The following is a 23,021-nucleotide window of genomic DNA, read 5'->3' on the forward strand; positions in this document are numbered from 1 at the left end:
CCAATGCACACTGCACATGTCTTATTTGTAGTGCAAAAACAACAACAAGAAGAAGAACAATGAAAGAACAATACATTATTTAAAAATAAAAACAATTTTAACCAACATACATTTATCAGGATTTCAATGGGAAGTGTGCTCCTGCTTCTGGCCAATGAGATAGTCAAGTTAATTAGGCTTGTTGTTGTTGTTGTTGTTGTTGTTGTTGTTGTTGTTGTTGTTGTGTTCCTTCAAGTCATTTCAGACTTTGGGCGAGCCTAAGTCTAAAATTTATTTATTTATTATTCATTTATTTACTGCATTTATTTACTACATTTGTATCACACCCTTCTCACCCCAAAGGGGACTCAGAGTGGTTTACAAATTATATGTACATACAATATATTATATTATTAGCATAGCACAATATTAGCATTATATATTACTATAATGAACTATACCACTATACTGTAATATTATTAGTAATATTATATGTAATATAGAATATATAATTAATTATTATTATATGGTATTATTATTAGTGTTATATTGTATTACATTATAATATTATTATCAATATTATATGTATATACAATATATTATATTATAAAACTGAGGGTGGGGGCCAGGTAAATGAACTCGGAGGGCCGCATCTGGCCCCTGGGCCTTAGTTTGGGGACCCCTGGTCTAAGCATTAAATAAATTTGGAATTTGGAATTTGAATTTGGGAGTTGTAGTTTGCTCTACAGCCAGAGAGCACACTGAACCCCACCGATGAAGCATCCGGAGAAAACCGGCCCAACATAACAAATTTTAAGGACTGATGGAGTTTCTCAGCGTGAACCTGGCATGATATCAGTTATAGTTCATCCACAACCTTATGCATTTTGTACAATTAAAAATGACTTTTTCATGTAGTGGGAGTTATAGTTTACCCTACAGCCAGAGAGCACACTGAATCCCACCAATTATGTATCCAAAGCAAACTTCACAAACTTTAAGTGGTGAGGGAATTTCTCGGCGTTAATCTGGCATGTGAGTTGTAGTTCACCTACAAACGTATGCATTTTGTACAATTAAAAAATTGACTTTTTTAAATAACCCGGGCAACACCAGTATGGATAATTGTTGCCTTTCCGACTTATGGCAGCCCCATTACGCCTATTTCTTCAAAAAGAAGTTTGCTTTTGACTTCCTTAGAGGCTGAGAGAGTGTGAGTTGTCCAAGGTCAAGTGGTGTGTTTAATGAGTGATCCATGGTACAGTAGAGTCTCACTTATCCAACATAAACGGGCCGGCAGAATGTTGGATAAGCGAATATGTTGGATAATAAGGAGGGATTAAGGAAAAGCCTATTAAACATCAAATTAGGTTATGATTTGACAAATTAAGCACCAAAACATCAGGTTATACAACAAATTTGGCAGAAAAAGTAGTTCAATACAAAGTAATGCTATGTAGTAATGACTGTATTTACGAATTTAGCACCAAAATATCATGATTTATTGAAAACATTGACTATAAAAATGCGTTGGATAATCCAGAACGTTGGATAAGCGAGTGTTGGATAAGTGAGACTCTACTGTAGTTAAAGCGGTGCCAAGCTCCATTCATTCTACAGCGAAGATATACCCTGAATCAGTTTTTAAATCATCATCATCATCATCATTTAATTATTAATCGCCCTCCATCCAAGATGCTCTAGGCAATTTACAAGATAAAATTGTAAAGGATAAAAATACATAAATTATCATTGTCCACCCTGGATGTTGTACCACAGATATATAAACCCCACTTGCCTAGTTTCCAACAGACCTCACAATCTCTGAGGGTGCCCCCCATAGATGTGGGTGAAACATCAGGAGAGAATGCTTCTGGAACATGGCCATACAGCCCGGAAAACTCACAGCAACCCAGTGATTCTGGACATGAAAACCTTCGACAACACATCGAAAATTTATATAAATCCTGTCAATTCAGGGATGTGGCTTGAACTCTGTTTAGGAGGGGGGAAAAACCTTTATCCGTGAAAGGCTTTTTTGAAGACTCTGAAATGTAATTATATTATCCCTTTTTATATATTTCAAAACTTAAAAGACTTTGGATCTTGCTTTACATCTCATTAAGCTTTTCAAGATGGCAGGCAGTGAGTATTAATCAAACAAATACAATTAAAAAATGACATTTTCCAAGAAAAGAATTAGCAGGATGGGAATGAAAAAGTGTGACAAGCAGAGAAGTAATTAAACATGGGATAAAACAGCAATAAGACAGGCTGTATAAATGTTCTGAGCAGAATTAATAAAGGGTTGTTCGTTAAAACAAACAAAAAATCCTCAACAGTCATAAACCATTTAGAGTGCATCTTCATGGTAGAATTAATGCAGTTTGACACCACTGTAATGCGATGGAATCATGGAAAATATAGTTTGGTGAGAAACCAGGCCTCTTAGAAAGCTTGTACAATGACAAATGCCAGGATTCTTCAACATTGAACCCATTTTGTTGCTGGTTGCTTGAGTTCGGGTTCACTGAGCATCTACAACAACAACAACAACAACAACAACAACAACAACAACAACAACAACAACAACAATAATAATAATAATGCAATACCAAGCAACAGCAGGATTGATGAGAAGCAACTGGAAATGCTTACACGATATGAGGATTTGAAGATCGAACTGCAAAGACTCTAGTACAAGCCAGTCAAGGAGGTCCCAGTGGTGATCGGCACACTGGGTGTTGTGCCTAAAGACCTTGGCCTGCACTTGAAAACAAATGGTGGTGACAAAATTACTGTATATACTCGAGTATAAGCCTAGTTTTTAGCCCTTTTTTAGGATTGAACTCAGGTGAGGGTCCTGGTGGGCTTTTATTCAGGTCGGCTTATACTCAAGTATATATGGTATATTTATTATTTTTCTCTATTATTATTGGTATTGTTACATTTATTATTTTACTCTATCAATTATTATTAATACATTTATTATTTTACTCTATTTATTATTACAGTAGAGTCTCACTTATCCAACATAAACGGGCCAGCAGAATGTTGGATAAGCAAATATGTTGGATAATAAGGAGAGATTAAGAAAAAGCCTATTAAACATCAGAATAGGCTATGATTTTACAAATTAAGCACCAAAACTTCATGTTATACAACAAATTTGACAGAAAAAGTAGTTCATTACACATTAATGCTATGTAGTAATTACTGTATTTATGAATTTAGCACCAAAATATCACAATGTATTGAAAACATTGACTACAAAAATGTGTTGGATAATCCAGAACATTGGATAAGCGAGGCTTGGATAAGTGAGACTCTACTATATATATGATATATTTATTATTTTTCTCTATTAATTATTATTATTACATTTATTATTTTACTCTATTATTGTTGTTACTTTTACATTTATTTTACTCTATTTTTATTATTATTAATACATTTATTATTTTACTCTATTTATTATTACTTGTATTATTTTACTGCATTTATTATTATTATTACATTTATTATTTCACTCTATTATCATTAAAAGGATACCTAAGCACATTTACATTGAAGAAGATGAAAATAATGATTTAATCAGAGTTGAACAGTCATATCTTAAATTACATACAAAAACATTTAAACTACTGATGCTCAATCAGTACAGTAGAGTCTCACTTATCCAACATAAACAGGCCGGCAGAACGTTGGATAAGCAAATATGTTGGATAATAAGGAGAGATTAAGGAGAAGCCTATTAAACATCAAATTAGGTTATGATTTTACAAATTAAGCACCAAAACATCATGTTATACAATAAATTTGACAGAAAAAGTAGTTCAATACGCAGTAATGCTCCATAGTAATTACAGTATTTACAAATTTTGCACCAAAATATCACGATGTATCATTGACTACAAAAATGTGTTGGATAATCCAGAACGTTGGATAAGTGAGACTCTACTGTACTTGTTTTATTTTACTGCATTTATTATTATTATTACATTTATTATTTCACTCTATTATTATTAAAAGGATACCTAAGCACATTTACATTGAAGAAGATGAAAATAATGATTTAATCAGAGTTGAACAGTCATATCTTAAATTACAGTTGGTTGTGAAGATTCAAAAACATTTAAACTACTGATGCTCAATTAATGTAATTTTATTGGACTCTCGGCTTATACTGGAGTCAATGTTTTCTCAGTTTTTTGTGGTAAAATTAGGTGCCTTGGCTTATATTCGGGTCGGCTTATACGGTACCTTCTGTCAGCTGCAAAAGGCCACCCTACTCGGATCTGCACGTATTATTTGCACTTGGGAAGTGTCCGACGTGTGTCCGACAGCCAGCAGAGTGATTTTGTTTGCTGTGTTCTTGTGTATCAAATAATAATAATATCACCCCGTCCTCTTCTTTTAAACTCCTTCATTAATGTCTAGCCTAAACCCCGTACTGTTTATCCTGAGTCTCTGAATAAACCATTCATTTAGCCTTTGTGCTTCTGTGTTATTTATAGAAAGGCCGGCCAACTACATCTGTTTGTCGGACTCCCTCCTTCTCCTTCGCTCCTGCAGTCTTCGCTTCCCCAGAATGTAGTCCTGTCTTTTTGGCAAGGTTTCCTCCGTCTTATGACTGCAGTGACCTGGAAGGTAATTTTCCACCTCTTTTGCTGGTTTCTCTATTGCTCGGTCCATAGTTGATATGTGAGCATTTAATTCATAGAATCATAGAATCATAGAATCATAGAATCATAGAATAGTAGAGTTGGAAGAGACCTCATGGGCCATCTAGTCCAACCCCCCGCTAAGAAGCAGGAAATCGCATTCAAAGCACCCCCGACAGATGGCCATCCAGCCTCTGCTTAAAAGCTTCCAAAGAAGGAGCCTCCACCACGGCCCCGGGGAGAGAGTTCCACTGTCGAACAGCCCTTCTCACAGTGAGGAAGTTCTTCCTGATGTTCAGGTGGAATCTCCTTTCCTGTAGTTTGAAGCCATTGTTCCACATCCTAGTCTGCAGGGCAGCAGAAAACACGCTTGCTCCCTCTTCCCTATGACTTCCCTTCACGTATTTGTACATGGCTATCATGTCTCCTCTCAGCCTTCTCTTCTGCAGGCTAAACATGCCCAGCTCTTTAAGCCGCTCCTCATAGGGCTTGTTCTCCAGACCCTTCATCATTTTAGTCGCCCTCCTCTGGACGCTTTCCAGCTTGTCAACACCTCCCTTCAACTGCGGTGCCCAGAATTGGACACAGTATTCCAGGTGTGGTCTGACCAAGGCAGAATAGAGGGGGAGCATAACTTCCCTGGATCTAGACGCTATTCCCCTATTGATACAGGCCAGAATCCCATTGGCTTTTTTAGCTGCCGCATCACATTGTTGGCTCATGTTTAACTTGTTGTCCACGAGGACTCCAAGATCTTTTTCGCACACACTGCTCTCAAGCCAGGCCTCGTCCCCCATTCTGTATCTTTGATTTCCATTTTTTCTGCCGAAGTGAAGTCTCTTGCATTTGTCCCTGTTGAACTTCATGTTGTTAGTTTCGGCCCATCTCTCTAGTCTGTCAAGATCGTTTTGAATTCTGCTCCTGTCTTCTGGAGTGTTAGCTATCCCTCCCAGTTTGGTGTCATCTGCAAACTTGATGATCGTGCCTTCTAACCCTTCGTCTAAGTCGTTAATAAAGATGTTGAACAGAACCGGGCCCAGGACGGAGCCCTGCGGCACTCCACTTGTCACTTCTTTCCATGATGAAGACGACGCATTGGTGAGCACCCTTTGGGTTCGTTCGCTTAGCCAATTACAGATCCACCTAACCGTAGTTTTGTCTAGCCCACATTTTACTAGTTTGTTTGCCAGAAGGTTTACCAGAACCATTTACCAGACTGTATCCTGTCAATTTATGACAATCCCATGGCTTTCATAGGGGTTTTTTTTTTTACACAAGGTGGTGTTTTTTTTTAATTTTTATTTATTTTTATTTTTTTCCCCAGCCCTATTCTCATTGGCCATTGAACCCTTAGCAAATTTAGTAAGGAACAACCCAGCTATTAAAGGTTATAAGGTGGGCAAGGAAGTCATAAAGATTAATCTATACACTGACGATGTTATGATAATTTTAGGGAAGGTGGAGAAGTCACTACAATCAATAGTCAGAACAGTTAAGGATTTTGGTAGAACTTCGGGCCTCACAATTAATTTAGGGAAATCAGAGATTCTACATAAAAATCTAATATGGGAAGAACTTAAGAAGGTTCAAAACATCATGGGAATAAAACTGGGGAATAAGAAGATGAAATACCTGGGAGTAGATACACAAGGTGGTGTTGCCTGTTCCTTCTTCTGAAACAGAGCTTACCATACCTGGGATTCATTGCTGGCCTCCCATCCAAATATTAACCAGACTAAACCTGCTTAGCTTCCCAGATCAGACAGGATCTGGAGCTTTCTGTGTATTTTGGCATACATTACATATAAAGGATAATATTCTTTTTAAAATGATTGCATTTTAATGTGTTGTCGAAGGCTTTCATTGCCAGAATCATTGGATTGCTATGAGTTTTCCAGGCTGTCTGGCCATGTTCCAGAAGCATTCTCTCCTGATGTTTCGCCCACATCTATGACGGGCATCCTCAGAGGTTGTGGGGTCCATTGGAAATTTCCAAGAGGCACAGATATCTATAACAAATACCAAAAAGCAAAACAAGTAGTCAACTGTCCCGTTAAAGTTTGCCAGTGCTTTAACGGGACAATAGTTCTGGGATCTACCTCACCTTGATTGAATCTGACACTAATTGCACTTTTTTGGCCCAGTTCTTTTTTAGAGCTGACCCAGGATTTTATCATAGTATATTTACTATATCTTGACCTATGACTTGTTTTATTGTTGATTGATTGTTTTATTGTTATGATTTTATATTGTTTGTGACCTGGGCTTGGCCCCATGTAAGCCGCCCCGAGTCCCTCCAGGGAGATGGGGCGGGGTATAAAATTATTATTATTATTATTATTATTATTATTATTATTATTATTAATAACTGTTATACACAATAGTGTTATACGGTACTAAAACATATAAGACAATTAAATACTATAAATACGAGTGAAGACAAAAATTCTGACTATATGTATAATCTCTGTTAAAAAAATGCACTACTGCATATTGTACCATTATATATTCAGCAATTCATTTCTAGATTAAATTTTCTTATATGTTTTAGTACTGTATAACACTATTGTGTATAACAGTTTATCTGTTGGAAATTTGACAAGTGGGATTTACATATTTGTGGAATGTTTGTCTGTTTGAAGCAAATGTGAATGTTGCTATTGGCCAGCTTGATTAGCATTGAATAGCCCTGCAGCTTCAAAACCTGGCTGTTTCCTGCCTGGAAACCAGTATTTAAACAACTCTAAAATCAGGACAGTAAATAAAGAACAACACTCAGTAAACAGGAGAATTCCAGACAGGAAACAATCAAGGCCAGCTAACACCACCCAACAAAGGATTCCCCAGGCAGAAAGCAGCCAGGCTTTAAAGCTGCAAGGCTATTCATTGCTAATCAAGGTGACCAACTGCAATATTCACACTTGCCTGAGAACATTTAATTCAACCATTTACCAGACTATGTCCTGTCGATTTATGACAATTCCATGGCTTTCATAGGGTTTGTTTTTTTTACACAAGTTGGTGTTGCCTGTTCCTTCATCTGAATCCGTTCTTTCTCCCACCCTGGACATTATTCCATAGAGTCTCACTTATCCAACATTCACTTATCCAACGTTCTGGATTATCCAACGCAATTTTGTAGTCAATGTTTGCAATACATCGTGATATTTTGGTGCTAAATTCGTAAATACAGTAATTACTACATAGCATTACTGCTTATTGAACTACTTTTTCTGTCAAATTTGTTGTCTAACATGATGTTTTAGTGCTTCATTTGTAAAATCATAATCTAACTTGATGTTTAATAGGCTTTTCCTTAATCCCTCCTTATTATCCAACATATTCGCTTATCCAACATTCTGCCGGCCTGTTTATGTTGGATAAGTGAGACTCTACTGCATATATATATATATATATATATATATATATATATATATATACACATACATACATACATACATACATACATACATACACACACACACACACACACACACACACACACACACACTCTAGCTGTGCCCGGCCACGCGTTGCTGTGGCGAAGTATGATGGTCTGGGAAATAAAGTATTGAGGAATTGGTGGGAGTTAAGGTTAAGGGTAAAGGTTTTCCCCTGACATTAAGTCCATTATAAATGGGTTATATAGCTGTGTGAAAGGGCCTTGAGTCTACACTGTCATATAATCCAGTTCAAATCTGATAATCTGTATTTTATAGGCAGTGAGGAAGAGGCCTAAGTGAGGCCTAACTCTGCCTGTCCCCTGGGCTGAGTGGGTTGCTAGGAGACCAAGTGGGCGGAGCTTAGCCTTCTAACTGGCAGCAATTGGAAGAAAACAATTATTCCTCTCCCTCTAATTAGGACTTTATTTTTCTTTTCTTTTTGTTGTATCAACCCAGAGGCATGGATGAGGGGTTGTGCTGCCAAGTTTAGTGTTTCTGGGATGTGTAGTTTTGTTGTTTTGTCCTAGGCCGAAACTTCATTACCCTTTTATATATATATATGTATGTATGTAAACCCCACTTGCCTAGTTTCCAATAGACCTCATAACCTCTGAGGATGCCTGCCATAGATGTGAGCAAAACATCAGAAGAGAATGCTTCTGGAACTTGGCCATAAAGCCCGGAAAACTCACAGCAACCCAGATTCCATTTTACTGTACTTAAACCTCGAGCAACTCCCAATATTCCATTGCATCAAGCCACGGAAGTTATATTGGTGTCAAACTGCATTGATTTGACACTTTAGATGCTGATCCTACCTGTCTATCTAAAAAATATTTTAGTGATATTGACTGCAAAGTTCCTTTTCTGCTGCTTTCCACAGTGTTTAAACCCTGTTTTATGTTTCCGCTGCCTTTCTTATCATTTCATAACTTTGAACCGCCTTGAGTGCCGTTTTATTGAGATGTAAATTCAATATAGCAGCAATAAACAAATCAGTCTGCGAAGGAGTACCATTTCTAGCTTTATGGGTTGGTTGTATCACGTTGTATCAAACTGCATTCATTCTACACTGTAGATCAGGCATGGGCAAACTTGGGCCCTCCAGGTGTTTTGGACTCCAACTCCCACAATTCCTAACAGCCTACCGGCTGTTAGGAATTGTGGGAGTTGGAGTCCAAAACACCTGGAGGGCCCAAGTTTGCCCATGCCTGTTATAGAGTTAATACACTGGATTGCTGTGAGTTTTCCAGGTTCTGACCATGTTCCAGAAGCATTCTCTCCTGATGTAGATACACCCACTATCTCAGAGCGAAGATTTTGGAATTCCAATATGCGTAGGTTTTCTTTCTTGCGTCAGAAGCTTAAAAACAATGTACTTGAATAATGGTCTTCCTTGAGGATGAGGATTGTGGTCAGATCAGGTTATCTTGTGCCGCTTGATGCCTTATATTTTCTGACCTCCCATAGTTTGCACCTTGCCTCACTTCCTTGAGCAATCTGGCAATCGTTTCTTTTGTGTAGGCGTTACGATTTGTTTCAAATAGCCTTTTCCGTGGTGTGGCATTTAGTCATTTCTTTGGGTTAACCCAGCATGAGCGACTAACGTTTCCGAGCAGAGCTCCCGGGGGTCCAAGACTCACTGTTTTCTTCCTCCTCTTCCTTCCTAAGATTCATCTACACTAGGCATGGACAAACTTCGGCCCTCCAGGCGTTTTGGACTTCCACCATTCCTAACAGCCTAGTTTCATGGGGATCCTGGGCCCATAACCCAGACATGGGAGTTGCAGTCCAAAACACCTGGAAGCCCAAAGTTTGCCCATGCCTGATCAACACTGTAGAATTAATGCGGTTTGACATCACGTTCAGTGTCCTTGCTCAATACTATGGAATCTTGTGAATTGTAGTTTTATACGGTCTTTTGTCTTCTGTACCAAAGGGTGGTGGTGCCTCACCAAACTAGAATTCACAGGATTACTTAGCATTGACTTTTGATGTGCTTCATCAATTCAAATATTTATTTATTATTTATTTATTTCCAGCATTTCTATCCCACCCTTCTCACCCGGGGAGACTCAGGGCGGCTTACGAACAGTTGGCAACATTTAATGCCAAGAACATAAAAAAAAAAAAACACAGTACATATCATCAGTTAAAACTATAAAAATGCATCATTAAAATACATTGTAAAACTTAAAACATATGTAAATTAGATCCATTTGTTTAAAAGCCTCATGCTTCAGCCTTAAATTGGACCAAAGCTTTTGCATTTATAAAGATTGCGCATCCCTTCTCTGGACATCTGAAATGCTCAAAAATTATCCTCATGGACAACGAATACAGTGACACCTTTGCTTTCCAATGGGACACAAACTTAGCTCCATGCTTACCATCAATGGCACTGCTGCCTTGATTGCTCAGATATGTATAATACCCTTTGGATATGTCCTTTGGACTCCCATGCAAGGTATATAAGTTACGATGGAATATAAATTTTAGAAGTTTAAAGCCCTGCTGATTATATTTAGCATTCACTGGCATAGGAGAGGTTAAAAATATATCCTCCAAATCTAAACTTAAGGGTTGCAAAAAGCCCTCTGAGGCATCTCCAATCCAGGCATTAAAGTCTCCACATATAAGAATGAATGCCGTGGGAGGTTTCAAATTTATCTGGTCAAGTAAGAACATTAGGTCTTCCCATATTTTGGTAATCACTAACAGACCATTAACAGGGGGAAAATAAACATTTATACAGAACCAAATTATTAACAATACAAGGGCCGTGCTTAGCACCACTAGCTGCAGAAAAATCCTTCCAATCAAAAGGTTGGCAGTTCGAACCTGGGTTGGGGTGAGTGCCCGCCGTTAACCCCAGCTCCCTGCTCACCTAGCAGAGCGAAAGCAGAAATGTGAGTAGATAAATAGGTACTGCTTTTAGCAGGGAGGTCATAAAGGCACCATGAAGGACATTGATTCAGAGTACAACAAAGCCCCTCGGCATGGAAGATGGAGCAACGGCAGACCCCCCCCCCCTCCCCGGTCAGAGTCGAGCACAGCCTCCAAGATGCCGGAAATAAGATAGGAAATGCCTTTACCTCTGTTTGTGTATTGTCTGTCCTTGTTAATTGTATAACGGCATTGAATGCTTGCCATATGTGTGTTCTGTAATCCGCCCTGAGTCCCCTTGGGAAGATAGAGTGGAATATAAATAAAGTATGTGAATACTGATAAAATTACCGTAATGCATTGTGTATAAGATGTATATGAAACATAAGTGCATTTGATGTTTATACTTGAGGTTCCCATCCCCAAGATTAGGTATATGCAAATATTCCAAAATCCAAAATACTTCTGCTCCCAAGCATTTCGGATACGGGATACATAACCTCTAATGTACTAAAACTGAAGCTGTATCAATACCAATTGGGGATCAATTGAGGAGTCCATAGCCTTGAGCCATGCAAGTGATGTCAGACTGCATTAATGCCTCTTTAATTAGTAGTACTGATTGGACCTTTTAATGAAAATACTAAAAATATCCCCCCAAAGGCAATATTTCTTGGAATTTGGCACATATTGTCCAATGATACCTCACTGAGGCCTAGAGTCTTGATTATAATGGGTGCAGAAAGTCCTAGTAATAACAACTATAGTGTGAATAATAATAATAATAATAATAATAATAATATTTATTTATTTATTCATTACAATACTTATATCCCGCCCTTCTCACCCATAGGGGTGATACAATAAAACACAGTATAAAAATATTACAGGCAATTCAAGTTTAAAAATTAAACTGATAAAAAATATGCATATGAATACACAGTTGGCGCATTTTGATCTGATAACTGGTCTTTCATTGAGTTCTAAGTTGGTGATAAATGATGCTGCTGTTATTAATTTAATAATAATAATAATAATACATCACACAGTTCTAGACACTTGGGAAGTGTTCGACTTGTGATTTTGTGATACGAAATCGAGCATATCTATCTTGTTTGCTGTGTCATAATAAAATAATAATAATAATAATAATAATAATAATAATAATATATTTATTTATTTATTACAATACTTATATCCCGCCCTTCTCACCCATAGGTCTGATACAATAAAACACAGTATAAAAATATTACAGGCAGTTCAATCAGTTAAAAATTAAACATTGATAAAAAATATGCATATGAATACACAGTTGGTGCATTTTGAATCTGATAACTGGCTGTCATTGAGTTCTAAGATGGTGATAATTGATGCTGCTGTTATTAATCGAATAATAATAATAATAATAATAATAATAATAATAATAATAATAATAATAATACATTACACAGTCCTAGACACTTGGGAAGTGTTCGACTTGTGATTTTGTGAAACGAAATCCAGTATATTTATCTTGTTTGCTGTGTCATACAATAATAATAATAATAATAATAATAATAATAATAATAATAATAATAATAATAATAATAATAATGGCATTTGGAAACAATAGACATTGACAAAATTACGATCTGCCAACTGCAAAAGGCCACCTTACTGGGATCTGCACGCATTATCCGAAAATATATCAAACAGTCCTAGACGCTTGGGAAGTGTTCGACTTGTGATTTTTTACTGTATTGTATTTTCGACTTGTGATTTTTTACTGTATTTTTACTGTATTATTTACTGTATTGTTTATTGTATTGTGTTGTGCTGTTCTTTTATATGCTGTTTACATTGTATTGTTTTGGGCGTGGCCCCATGTAAGCCGCCCCGAGTCCCCATTGGGGAGATGGTGGCCGGGGTATAAATAAAGTTTTTATTATTATTATTATTATTATTATTATTATTATTATTATTATTATTATTATATTATTATTATTATTATTATTATTATTATTATTATTATTATTTTGTGATACGAAATCCAGCATATCTATCTTGTTTGCTGTGTCATACAATAAAATAATAATAATAATTGATTCATGATATACTTTATGCTTCTAGCACAGTGGTTCTGAAACTGTGGTCCATGGACCACTAGTGGTCCACAAGAACTAAAATATGGTCCTACTACACTGTTGCAACAAGAGTGACTGGTCTCGCGGAACAATTTTATAATTACAAGGCTTATTAAATATGGTTTTTTGTGGGTGAGCAGATGGTGACTAAAGGTAAAGGTAAAGGTTTTGCCCTGACAATAAGTGTTTTGCCCTGACAAAAGCATGTCTGACTCTGGGGGTTGGTGCTCATCTCCATTTCTAAGCTGAAGAGCCGGTGTAATTATTATTATTATTATTATTATTATTATTATTATTATTATTATTATTATTATTATTATTTAGTAATGGTAAAGGTTTTCCCTGACGTTAAGTCCAGTCATGTCTGACTCTGGGGGTTGGTGCTCATCTCCATTTCTAAGCTGAAGAGCCGGCGTTGTCCGTAGACACCTCCAAGGTCATGTGGCCATTGGCATGACTGCATGGAATGCCGTTACCTTCCTGCGGTACCTATTGATCTACTCACATTGGCATGTTTTCAAACTGCTAGGTTGGCAGGAGCTGGAGTTAACAGCGGCCGCTCACGCTGCTCCCCGGGCTTGAACCTGGGACCTTTTGGTCTGCAGCTCAGTGCTTTAACGCACTGTAGGATTAACCTGTTGCCATCCAGAAATAGTCTCTTGTGTACGTCTTCCCCAGCACGTTAATGGGAATGATAGCTTGGGTAACCACCCCCCTCTGATGATACTGATATAATTTGCACTTTCAGCCCAGCATTTTTTGGAGCCAACCCAAGATTTTATCATTATATTTGTATGTGATTTTATGACCTGTTTTATTGTTTTTGTTGTTGTTGTTGATTCATTCGTTTTATTGCTTTGTTTTTATATTGTTGATGTTTGGGCTTGGCCCCATGTAAGCCGCCCCAAGTCCCTTCGGGGAGATGGGGCGGGGTATAAAAATAAAATTATTATTATTATTATTATTATTATTATTATTATTATTATTATTATTATTATTATTATAGGAGCCCCCGGTGGCCAAGGGGATAAAAGCCTTGTGACTTGAAGGTTGAGTTGCTGACCTGAAAGCTGCCAGGTTTGAATCACACCCGGGGAGAGTGCGGATGAGCTCCCTCTATCAGCTCCAGCTCCATGCGGGGACATGAGAGGAGCCTCCCACAAGGATGGTAAAACATCAAAACATCCAGGCGTCCCCTGGGCAACGTCCTTGCAGACGGCCAATTCTCTCACTCCAGAAGCAACTCCGGTTGCTCCTGACACGAAAAAAAATATATTATTGTAACACACTTTGCCACCGGGGCTCCTCAGATGGCGACTACTGGATGGCATATGTTCTGTATCGGAAACTAGAGCTGATGTGGTCTATCCAATGCAGTTTTCTGAGTCAGCACCCCAAATAACCAAACCGAATCTAAAGTTGACCAAAAATGGATTCGGAACCCTTTTGGTACTAATGTTGGAGAGTGGTCCCTGGTCAAAAAAAAAAAAAAAGGTTGGGAACCACCAAATGAAACAGTAGAGCAACTTCTCCTGCACATAGCTTTGCTAAAAGTGCACAAGAGCACTGCAGTGCACTCTTGGCTCTCCATAGCTGTGCATGGTGGACTCACGCACCTGAAGGTCCTCCTTGCTTGGTGCATCTATTCCTTCAAACCAGAAAATAAGGCTCCTCTTAGGATGCCCAGATGACCTTGCCGATGCTGCTTAGAGCCTGCCTTGGCTGGCCATGGCCTCCTTCCTTCTGTGCGAACATCCCTCCCCTCCTGGCTTCTCCTGTCCATGCCCTCCTTCTGCCCCCCTTTTCCTGGGTGCCTCCTCATGCCAAGGCGGCTGCTTCTGCTGCTGTCCTCGTCCCCTTTAAGAGTCTCCCCGGCGCACATGCCGAGATGCAGAACTCCTGCAGGCAGCAGCAGCAGCATTGCCTTGCCGCACTGTGGGGGGAAGTCTGCTGAGCTGAGCACTTTGCTCTGCCAGAGATCCCCAACAATGTCATTGTGCCGGCGAACGAGGAAGGCAAAGGAGGAGGAGGAGGAGGAGAGACACTGCAGTCAACTTTCCCCACACAGAGACACACAGACCGAGACTGGCCAGCCGCAAGCAAGCCTCTCTCTCGCTCTGGAGCCAGGGATGCCTCCATCCTTTGCCTTGGACCACCAGGTAAGTCACCTTCCTTCCTTACCTTACGGCCAGGCGCATCCTGAAACCGGGAAAAGGTGGCAAAAGCTGAGCCAGGACCTCCATTTCGCCCCCTTGCAAATGGAATTACATTATTATTAGTATTATTAATACTAATAATATTATTCTCACTCCAGAAGCAACTCCGGTTGCTCCTGACACGAAAAAAAAAAAATTAGTATTAGTACTATTTCTAGATTCTTGCATCTGAATCACTGATGGTTAAAACTCCACTCACTCCACACCTGGGAGACCATGAAACCTATTATTATTATATTACTAAGGTAAAGGTAAACGTTTTCCCCTGACATTAGGTCCAGTCGTGTCCGACTACTACTACTAATATCCCTAGATTTTTCCCTCTGAATCACTGCAGGCTCAAAACTTTAATCGGTAAGATGATAGAGCTCAAAATCTATTTTATTATGACACAGCAAACAAGATTGATATGCTGGATTTCGTATCACAAAATCCCAAGTCGAACACTTCCCAAGTGTCTAGAACTGTGTGATGTATTATTATTATTATTAGTATTAGTATTATTATTATTATTTGACACAGCAAACAAGATAGATATGCTGGATTTCGTATCACGAAATCACAAGTCGAACACTTCCCAAGTGTCTAGGACTGTGTGATGTATTATTATTATTATTATTATTATTATTATTAATCGGTAAGATGATAGAGCTCAAAATCTATTTTATTATGACACAGCAAACAAGATTGATATGCTGGATTTCGTATCACAAAATCCCAAGTCGAACACTTCCCAAGTGTCTAGAACTGTGTGATGTATTATTATTATTATTAGTATTAGTATTATTATTATTATTTGACACAGCAAACAAGATAGATATGCTGGATATCGTTTCACAAAATCCCAAGTTGAACACTTTCCCAAGTGTCTAGGACTGTGTGATGTATTTTCGGATGATGCGTGCAGATCCCAGCAGGGTGGCCTTTTGCAGTTGGCAGATCGTGATTTTGTCAATGTCTATTGTTTCGAAATGCCGGCTGAGATCTTTTGGCACAGCACCCAAATCATTATTATTATTATTATTATTATTATTATTATTATTATTATTATTATTTTATTGTATGACACAGCAAACTAGATAGACATGCTGGATTTTGTTTCACAAAATCCCAAGTTGAACACTTTCCCAAGTGTCTAGGACTGTGTGATGTATTTTTGGATGATGCGCGCAGATCCCAGCAAGGTGGCCTTTTGCAGTTGGCAGATCATGATTTTGTCAATGTCTATTGTTTCCAAATGCCGGCTGAGATCTTTTGGCATGGCACCCAATGTGCCGATCACCACCGGGACCACCTGCACTGGTTTCTGCCAGAGTCTCTGAAGTTCAATCTTGAGGTCCTGATAGTGGCTGAGTTTCACAAAATCACAAGTCGAACACTTCCCAAGTGTCTAGGACTGTGTGATGTATTTTTGGATGATCCACACAGATCCCAATAGGGTGGCCTTTTGCAGTTGGCAAATTATTATTATTATTATTATTGACACAACAACATAGTCTGACAGAGCAAACAAGATAGATATGCTGGATTTTGTATCACAAAATCACAAGTCAAACACTTCCGCATTTAGGACTGTGATGTATTTTCAGATGATGCACGCAGATGCCAGTTAGGTGGCATTATTATTATTATTATGATTATGATTATTCCTAGATTCTTGTATCTAAATCATTGATGGCTCAAAACTTCACTTGGCAACATCTGGAGACTGTGATACCAATATTATTATAGTAGAGTCTCACTTATCCAAGCTAAATGGGCTGGCAGAAGCTTGGATAAGCGAATATCTTGCATAATAAGGAGGGATTAAGGAAAAGCCTATTAAACATCAAATTAGGTTATGTTTTTAAAAATTAAGCACCAAAACATGTTTTACAACAAATTTGACAGAAAAAGCAGTTCAATACGCAGTAATGTTATGTTGTAATTACTGTATTTATGAATTTAGCACCAAAATATCACGATATATTGAAAACATTGACCACAAAAATGGCTTGGATAATCCAGAAACTTGGATAAGCGAGGCTTGGATAAGTGAGACTCTACTGTATCATCATCATCATCATCATCATTATTGGATAGAATCAAAATTGTTCATGGTCCAAACCCTCAGTCAGTAACTCCCGGGGGGATTAAACGGCTTCAATAGAAATTGAATCGTTGCTGGTTCAAAAGTCAAATTGGGAAATAATAATAATAATATAATAATAATAATAATAATAATAATAATAATAATAATAATAGGCTGACTTGTGACTTTTGCCCCCAAAATCTGTGGGTGTCCCATTTTGGAAGTCTATTGGATTCAACCAGAATCTTTTTGACCCATTTTATTCTACTCAAGTTTTTCCCCAAACCCATCATTTAGATCTCTAGGAGCTGCAAATGCTTAATAGGTTTGAATTTACTCTCTCTCTATATATATGTATATTTTCCCTCATTTCTCTTTTGTCTCTCTGTCTGATAGAAATTTGTATTACTTCCCTCCTCCTTTTATCTGACACACAACCCCAAGGGGAGGTTTACCGATCCCAAAAATAGAAATATTAGATATAGAAAGTGTGTCTGTGTGTGTGTGAGAGACGGGGACTGCATCAAGACCCGAAATAATAGAGCAGAGAGGAAATAAAATTAGAGAGGACCGCAATGCTGTGTAAGGAAGTTGCGCCAAACTCGGCAGGAGTTGCTCCCAAGTAAGAACGGACTATGAATGAACCCTGAGAATTGCTGACAGTCACTATACATGTGTGTGCAAAATCTGTCGCTAGGAATCCCAGACTCAAAAGGGCAATATAGTGGGACGATAAGGCCATTCAATGCTAATCAAGGTGGCCAATTGCAACCTTGCAAGACAAGGGTTCTTTCTCCCACCCTGGACATTTCACTTGCCCAGTTTCCAACAGACCTCACAACCTCTGAGGATGCCTGCCATAGATGTGGGTGAAACATCAGGAGAGAATGCTTCTGGGACACCGCCATACAGCCCGGAAAACTCACAGCAACCCAATATTACATTTGTTTTATTTTATTTTTATGCATTTTGAAATGTCGAGCATCTTTGGCAAGCCTGGATTCGATCTGGTCCGGACTCCGAGGACTGTTTGATTACTGCAGGGGAAAAAATTAGTGTCAGGATAAGTTACGATGACACTCAGGACTCCATTAGCTTTTTAAATTTATGGCTCACTAAAAGCTCAGGGGGTGACAATGCTCTTTTCTTCTTCTGGCTTTGTTTCAGGGGGGTGGGGAAAGAGATTTTAAAGATTTATTTACAATTGATTGATTTATTTACAGTATTTCATTCCACCCTTCTCACCCCGAAGGGGATTCAGGGCGGAACACAAAACATACATATGCGGCAGACAAGACAGACAATTGAACATAGGCATATATATATATTATATATATATATATATATATATAGAGTAATGGCATCACGGCGACCGACAAAACAACAAAACTACAGGCCCCCCAACCTCGAAATTTGACAACACAACCCATCATCTACGGCTCTAGGTTGATACAACAAAAAGAAAAGAAAAATAAAGTCCTAATTAGAGGGAGAGCAATAATTGCTTTTATCCAATTGCTGCCAGTTAGAAGGCTAAGCTCCTCCAACTTGGTCTCCTAGCAACCCAATAAAAAATAATAAAAAACACTAAAAATAATTACAAACACTAAAAGAGTAATACAATAAAATACTATAATAACAGAAAATAACTAAAAATAATACAAGAAAATAATAAAATATAATAAATAAAAAGATAACTTACAATAAAATTAATTTAAAAAATACAAATAATGTCAAATAAAAATTACACAACAGTTTTTAACCAATACCACCACCACTTTGCCACAGCAACGCGTGGCCAGGCACAGCTAGTGTGTGTGTGTGTGTGTGTGTGTGTGTGTGTGTGTGTGTGTATATATATATGCCTATATATAGGCTTTTCCCATCTTCGGCTTCTTGGAGATTTGTGCTTGCTTTCAGCCATGCTGTCACTCCATTTCCCTGCCGAAGAGCTTTGCTTGTAACTTGCTCCTTTTGATCGAATCTCTGACATTTCCTTATGGGTGACTTAATACCTCGCTGCTTTTAAGCAGTCCCTATTTATCTACTCACATTTTGTTTTAAAACCACTAGGTAGGCGGAAGCTAGGCTAAAGGCCAGGAGCTCACCCTGACCCGGGCTTCGAACTGTCAACCTTTCAACTGACAAGATTTATTGCAGCTGATGTGCTAAAGCCCGGCCATAATCTCTGCCCATAATTGTGGCTTATTTACGCACCTCTCAAAAGAGCTTTGAGGCATCTCTCACTCTTTTAACCATTATGTTAAAACAGACTTCCAATTAACAAAATAAATTTCTTCTTCCCTTTTGAAGGAACATGAGGGTCTTTCAAGGATACATGTCCTCAGTGAGGACTGGCAATTTGAATCTAGCACATCTACACTGGCGAATGTATGCAGTTTGACATCACTTTGACTGTCATGGCTCAATGCAAGCTGCCAAAGATGGTGGCTTGCCAAACTACAAATCCCTGGGTCCCATAGCATGGAGTCATGGCAGTTAACGTGGTGTCTATATAGATGCTCTCTGGGCTTCTGTGTCTTGACTGATTTGCATTGGGGCAAATAGTGAAAACAAGCAACAAATATGGGTTGCTGTGAGTTTTCTGCATGTTCCAGAAGCATTCTCTCCTGACGTTTGACCCATATATATGGCAGGAAACTCACAACCTCTGAGGATGCCTGCTATAGATGTGGGAAAAATGTCAGGAGAGAATGCTTCTGGAACAGAAAATTTACAGCAACCCAGCCATGAAAGCTTTCAACAACACAAGCAATAAATATGTTTAATGCTAGAGTCTGAAGCACAACTGTTCAGGTATAAGACATTTGATGCCTTTTCCTTCTAAACAGAAGTCATCAAGTGTGTAAAACCTTCCTTGAACTATATGAAAATTATTATTATTATTATTATTATTATTATTATTATTAACACAACAACATTGTATGACACAGCAAACAAGATAGATATGCTGGATTTCGTATCACAAAATCACAAAATCACAAGTCGAACACAAAATCACAAGTTCAACACTTCCCAAGTGTCTAGGATTGTGTGATGAATTAAAATTATTATTATTATTATTATTATTATTATTATTGTATGACACAGCAAACAACATAGACATGCTGGATTTCATATCACAAAACCACAAGTCGAACACTTCCCAAGTGTCTAGGACTGTGTGATGTATTTTCGGATGATGCATGCAGATCGCAGTAGGGTGGCCTTTTGCAGTTGGCAGATCGTAATTTTGTCAATGTCTATTGTTTCCAAATGCCGGCTGAGATCTTTTGGCACGGCACCCAATGTGCCGATCACCACCGGGACCACCTGTACTGGTTTCTGCCAGAGTCTTTGCAGTTCAATCTTGAGGTCCTGATAGCGGCTGAGTTTTTCCTGTTGTTTGTCGTCAATGCGACTGTCACCTGGGATGGCGACATCAATGATCCAAACCTTTTTCCTTTCCACAACTGTGATGTCTGGTGTGTTGTGTTCCAGAACTTTGTCAGTCTGGATTCGGAAGTCCCACAGTATCTTTGCGTGCTCATTTTCCAATACTTTTGCAGGTTTGTGATCCCACCAGTTCTTTACTGCTGGGAGGTGGTACTTGAGGCATAAGTTCCAATGAATCATTTGGGCCACATAATTGTGTCTCTGTTTGTAGTCTGTCTGTGCAATTTTCTTACAGCAGCTGAGGATATGATCAATGGTTATTATTATTATTATTTCATTATGATACAGCAAACAAGATAGAAATGCTGGATTTCATATCACAAAATCACAAGTCGAACACTTCCCAAGTGTCTAGGACTGTGTGATGTATTTTCGGATGATGCGCGCAGATCCCAGTCGGGTGGCCTTTTGCAGTTGGCAGATCGTGATTTTGTCAATGTCTATTGTTTCCAAATACCGGCTGAGATCTTTTGGCACGGCACTCAGTGTGCCCATCACCACTGGGACCACCTGCACTGGTTTCTGCCAGAGTCTTTGCAGTTCAATCTTGAGGTCCTGATAGGGTTGTTGTTGTTGTTATTATTATTATTATTATTATTATTATTATTATTATTATTACTGTTCTGTCCTTCCTTCCCCACAAAACTGGGATAAGGGACCTCATGTGTGTATGTGTCTTCAAGTTGTCTGTCTATTTATGGTGACCGCATGAATTTTTAAAGCCTTAGGCATAGCTACACTGCGGAATTAATCCAGTTTGACCTCACTTAAACTGCCATGGCTCCATGCAATGGAATCCTGGGATTTTTAGTCTGATAAGGCACCAACCCATTGGGCCAGTTTGGAGAAGGAGGAGGAGATGCAGATGGGGGGGTATGAGGTAGCCCAAAGCAAAATGTGGGGTTGAAGCAAAGGAGAATCGTACTGGTGGAGCGATCCAGGAGTTGGCAAGACTCGAAATGTGGGCTGCTGGCTTTTGGTGTGGTCTGTGATGTCATTGCTGCAGTATGCCATCCTCGGCTGTCAAACGGGGCTTCTTCCAAATTGCTCCGAAGGAGTGACTGCAGAGCGGGGAATGGGCTTTGCTTTCTTGCATTACTGGGAGGATCGAGGGCTGCCTTCAGCCTAGATTTGGGAAAGGTCTTTGGTTGGGACAACAGCTCCCAGAATCCCCCTCCCAAGCCAGTACACCAACAAAGGATCTTTTCCAAACTTGGCACAATGATTGTTACCCTGTCTCTCTATCTCTCTATCTATCTCAGGTGGATCACACAAGGTTTCCAATGAAGACGTTCCTCTAGATGCCTCCAGAAGCCTACTGAAAAGGTGAACGTTCCTGGCCATGAAATAATAATCATAATTCATATATACCGTATATACTCGAGTATAAGCCGGCCCGGATATAAGCCGAGGCACCTAATTTTACCACAAAGAACTGGGAAAACATTGACTCCAATATAAACTGAGAGTGGTAAATTTCAGAAATAAAAATAGATACCAATAAAATTACACTGAAGGAGGCATCAGAAAGTGAAATGTTTTTGAATATTTACATAAAACTGTAATTTATGATAAGGCTTTCCAACTTTGATTGAATCGTCATTCTCACCTTCTATGTGCCTATGTATCCTTTTAATAATAATAGAGTAAAATAATAAATGTAATAAGACTAACAAATACAGTCAAATAATAAATGCAATAATAAATGTAATAACAACAATAATAATGCAGTAGAGTCTCACTTATCCAACACTCACTTATCCAACATTCTGGATTATCCAACGCATTTTTGTAGTCAATGTTCATGATATATCACGATATATTGAAAACATTGAGTACAAAAATGCGTTGGATAATCCAAAATGTTGGATAAGCGAGTGTTGGATAAGTGAGACTCTACTGTATTACATTTGTTTTACTCTATTTTTATTATTATTAATACATGTATTATTTCACTCTGATATTATTATTATTATTATTGCATTTATTATTTTACTCTATTTATTATTACTTGTATTATTTTCCTGTATTTATTATTATTATTATTACATGTATTATTTTACTCTATTATTATTAAAAGGATACATAGGCACATTTACATTGAAGAAGGTGAGAATGACAAGTCAATCAAAGTTCGAAAGCCTTATCTTAAATTACAGTTTTATGTAAATATTCAAAAACAT

The 23,021-nt window shown here is 38.3% G+C and overlaps 1 protein-coding gene across 5 annotated transcripts in view; it reads left to right on the top strand.

Annotated features, from left to right (window-relative positions):
- Positions 1–23,021, top strand: part of ankrd65 (ankyrin repeat domain 65) — a 136,228-nt gene that overhangs the window by 86,244 nt on the left and 26,963 nt on the right. Inside the window, exons 3-4 of one of the 5 annotated variants that reach the window (XM_062965845.1) lie at positions 4,497–4,629; positions 22,101–22,164. The gene's annotated coding sequence lies outside the window, so the exon portion shown is untranslated. Of the gene's footprint in view, positions 1–3,899; positions 4,630–14,245; positions 15,255–22,100; positions 22,165–23,021 lie in introns of those variants that run through there. The other 4 variants (XM_062965847.1, XM_062965848.1, XM_062965844.1 and 1 more) reach the window with 4 other exon arrangements.

The sequence above is a fragment of the Anolis carolinensis genome, unplaced genomic scaffold (assembly GCF_035594765.1).
Source record: "Anolis carolinensis isolate JA03-04 unplaced genomic scaffold, rAnoCar3.1.pri scaffold_15, whole genome shotgun sequence".
Classification (NCBI taxonomy): domain Eukaryota; kingdom Metazoa; phylum Chordata; class Lepidosauria; order Squamata; family Dactyloidae; genus Anolis; species Anolis carolinensis.